The sequence below is a fragment of the Mizuhopecten yessoensis genome, unplaced genomic scaffold (genome assembly GCF_002113885.1).
Source record: "Mizuhopecten yessoensis strain PY_sf001 unplaced genomic scaffold, ASM211388v2 scaffold9425, whole genome shotgun sequence".
Classification (NCBI taxonomy): Eukaryota; Metazoa; Mollusca; class Bivalvia; order Pectinida; family Pectinidae; genus Mizuhopecten; species Mizuhopecten yessoensis.
The window spans coordinates 270,087-274,540 of record NW_018408041.1 but is presented as its reverse complement, the minus strand read 5'-3'; the positions used below and the strand labels follow the sequence as shown (position 1 = coordinate 274,540).

Here is a 4,454-nt window from a genome sequence, read left to right as displayed (position 1 = left end):
TAGCGTTAATACATTACATATAATAGGGACACAGACATAGCGTTAATACTTTATATATATTAGGGACATAGACATATCGTTAATACATTATATATAATAGGGACATAGACGTAGCGTTAATACATTATATATAATAGGGACATAGACGTAGCGTTAATACATTATATATAATAGGGACATAGACGTAGCGTTAATACATTATATATAATAGGGACATAGACGTAGCGTTAATACATTATATATAATAGGGACATAGACGTAGCGTTAATACATTATATATAATAGGGACATAGACGTAGCGTTAATACATTATATATAATAGGGACATAGACGTAGCGTTAATACATTATATATAATAGGGACATAGACGTAGCGTTAATACATTATATATAATAGGGACATAGACGTAGCGTTAATACATTATATATAATAGGGACATAGACGTAGCGTTAATACATTATATATAATAGGGACATAGACGTAGCGTTAATACATTATATATAATAGGGACATAGACGTAGCGTTAATACATTATATATAATAGGGACATAGACGTAGCGTTAATACATTATATATAATAGGGACATAGACGTAGCGTTAATACATTATATATAATAGGGACATAGACGTAGCGTTAATACATTATATATAATAGGGACATAGACGTAGCGTTAATACATTATATATAATAGGGACATAGACGTAGCGTTAATACATTATATATAATAGGGACATAGACGTAGCGTTAATACATTATATATAATAGGGACATAGACGTAGCGTTAATACATTATATATAATAGGGACATAGACGTAGCGTTAATACATTATATATAATAGGGACATAGACGTAGCGTTAATACATTATATATAATAGGGACATAGACGTAGCGTTAATACATTATATATAATAGGGACATAGACGTAGCGTTAATACATTATATATAATAGGGACATAGACGTAGCGTTAATACATTATATATAATAGGGACATAGACGTAGCGTTAATACATTATATATAATAGGGACATAGACGTAGCGTTAATACATTATATATAATAGGGACATAGACGTAGCGTTAATACATTATATATAATAGGGACATAGACGTAGCGTTAATACATTATATATAATAGGGACATAGACGTAGCGTTAATACATTATATATAATAGGGACATAGACGTAGCGTTAATACATTATATATAATAGGGACATAGACGTAGCGTTAATACATTATATATAATAGGGACATAGACGTAGCGTTAATACATTATATATAATAGGGACATAGACGTAGCGTTAATACATTATATATAATAGGGACATAGACGTAGCGTTAATACATTATATATAATAGGGACATAGACGTAGCGTTAATACATTATATATAATAGGGACATAGACGTAGCGTTAATACATTATATATAATAGGGACATAGACGTAGCGTTAATACATTATATATAATAGGGACATAGACGTAGCGTTAATACATTATATATAATAGGGACATAGACGTAGCGTTAATACATTATATATAATAGGGACATAGACGTAGCGTTAATACATTATATATAATAGGGACATAGACGTAGCGTTAATACATTATATATAATAGGGACATAGACGTAGCGTTAATACATTATATATAATAGGGACATAGACGTAGCGTTAATACATTATATATAATAGGGACATAGACGTAGCGTTAATACATTATATATAATAGGGACATAGACGTAGCGTTAATACATTATATATAATAGGGACATAGACGTAGCGTTAATACATTATATATAATAGGGACATAGACGTAGCGTTAATACATTATATATAATAGGGACATAGACGTAGCGTTAATACATTATATATAATAGGGACATAGACGTAGCGTTAATACATTATATATAATAGGGACATAGACGTAGCGTTAATACATTATATATAATAGGGACATAGACGTAGCGTTAATACATTATATATAATAGGGACATAGACGTAGCGTTAATACATTATATATAATAGGGATATAGACATAGCGTTAATACATTATATATAATAGGGACATAGACGCAGCGTTAATACATTACACAGTTTAAGTGAGTTGAGCACCACAAATATCTTTAGTAAATAAAATAGAATACTTCTCTTTTTTTAACAAGTGGACACAGTTACAAAATGAGAGATTTATACTCACCACACAGCCTCAAAATCGTATAAGTAGTAATACATACCTATAACGGGTAAAATGTTTAATTTTAGTTATATGACGAAACTGACCTCATATATGTCAAATAGAATCCGTAGTTCCCGTTATCCACCTTGAAGGCGCCAAAGTTGAGTCATTTCCTGTGAGGTAACGGGAAATCATGGCTTCCTGTTACATGTACCCGGATAATTAATTCGATAATTATATTTGTTGATAATCAAGAATCAGGAACATTTGCTTCACACTTAGATATCGATGTAGCACACATAATGCTGAACTGAACAGAAATGCAATATTGAAGAGTACTGCATACATTTACATCAGTTTGTCATACAATCAAATCTAGTCTCTCAGATCGATCTTTTCCCCTTAGATTTCCTGTTCTTCACTTTATCACGTACTTCCCATATCTTTACATTGGTATAATGATATTGTAAGATAATTATTATAATTTGGTAATTTTGGCCCAATTCCACTGTTATTTATAGATATTACATATACATTGTTTGTTATTAATATAAAATCATTATTTAGATAGACCTACCTTGTAGTACTTGAAGTATTACATTCGAAATATACCGTGTATATTGTTTAACGTTGTATTATATGGTATCTACCAGATAGTATGATAAGCTTTACCAGTAACACTAATGTTAGACATAGAGTAAGGCTACAAACAAAGGAAGTCACCTAGGGCACGAATGACATAAGCATTTACTTATAACCTAATAAAACTAATACTGTCTGTTTAGAGACGTGACATAATGCGCTGTGTTTATATACAGACATCCAAAGGTTAACAAACAGTATGTTATTGAAGTAGGACGAGGAATAGGGAAAAAGATAGTGCCGCGTCTGGCGCTCGAAAACCCGCGACCCTTCGCTCTCCGGCCCGATGCTCTACCCCTGAGCTTGTAAGGCAGCTTAATCAATGCACACCTTTTACACTATTCCCCCCTTTTAAATCACCAACCCAGGTTCTTTGACTCCCCGCTAAGGGTTCTCCTACCTTGAACGGGGAGGGTAAAAATCACCAGTTTGTAGTAGGACGAGGAATTGTGGTAAAGATAGTGCCATCCATGGGGCTTGAACCCGCGACCCTTGGCTCTCCGGCCCTATGCTCTACCGCTGAGCTAAAGGGAAATTCCCTACAGCTGACGCTTGTAAGGCAACCTAATTAATACAAATCTTTTACATTATTTCCATTGTCCGAGGGTTTATAATTCAGTAGAATTGGTAAAACATCTTCAAAAACCCTGGTTGCGTCTTTATGTCTGTTGTTGCCCATCCGGGAAGTGAAATAGAATGTAAAATATTTGTGACAAACAGCCATTTGTCTGTATGACCAAAGGATACGTTATCACTTACACGACCCATCTGTATATATACTGGTCAGATTCTACAACTTGTTACTGACTGGTATCACTTACCTTGAGATAACATGTGAGAAATTATTCTCCGACACCCGTAACCAGTCTGTTCAATATTCTAACTATATTTAGAGCTTGATCATTCCTACTTCCTGGTACATTACTGAGCCAATCATAAGTACACAACATTTATCGTAGACTCCCTGTGTGTTGAGCTAAATTTGATTAACGAGTTTATGTGTTAGCACGGGTAGCGCAGTTTACACATTCTTTACGGGAATGATAGCCTACCACTGGGGTAGGCTTACCACTGGGGTAGGCTATCATTCATCTGACAGATGGTCAGTACCATTTAGAAGTAGAAGTAGAAGGGAATGATAGCCTACCGCTAGGGTAGAACAGAGAAATCCCAACCATAGGGTTAATACTCGTTATTGTCTAACCCAAGGCTTGCTTTAAGAATGCATTCATATATTTAATCTGGCATACCCTTACCGTAAGTGATGATTCTTGATCTTTCATCTTAACAAATATATCTTCAAAGGCAATGATAATTTAATGCTTTCCCGCTGTCGTCATCCTATTATTTCTTACTACGTACTATTTCTTACAGCCTATGGGGTGACGAAGATATTATACTCCAGTGAGTGACAGAACGATACTGAACAGATAATAGAGAGACATAAGGTAAGACGGCAGTTTGCTTGGTACAAAAGAGGACTGTTCAACATGCAATGCATGTGACAGAACGATACTGAACAGATATTAGAGAGACATAAGGAAAGACGGCAGTTTGCCACTAACTCAGGATAGACTGCTTCCTGTATAGACGTGGCCGCTAACTCAGGATAGACTGCTTCCTGTATAGACGTGGCC

General features: G+C 34.3%; 1 protein-coding gene across 3 annotated transcripts in view; it reads right to left on the bottom strand.

Annotated features, from left to right (window-relative positions):
* Nucleotides 1–3,746, bottom strand: part of LOC110458074 — a 41,962-nt gene extending 38,216 nt beyond the window's left edge. For 2 of the 3 annotated variants that reach the window (XM_021509628.1, XM_021509636.1), the window contains exon 1: nucleotides 3,639–3,746. The gene's annotated coding sequence lies outside the window, so the exon portion shown is untranslated. Of the gene's footprint in view, nucleotides 1–2,279; nucleotides 2,377–3,638 lie in introns of all 3 variants that reach the window. The other variant, XM_021509630.1, reaches the window with a different exon arrangement.
* Nucleotides 3,747–4,454: the final 708 nt, after the last annotated feature.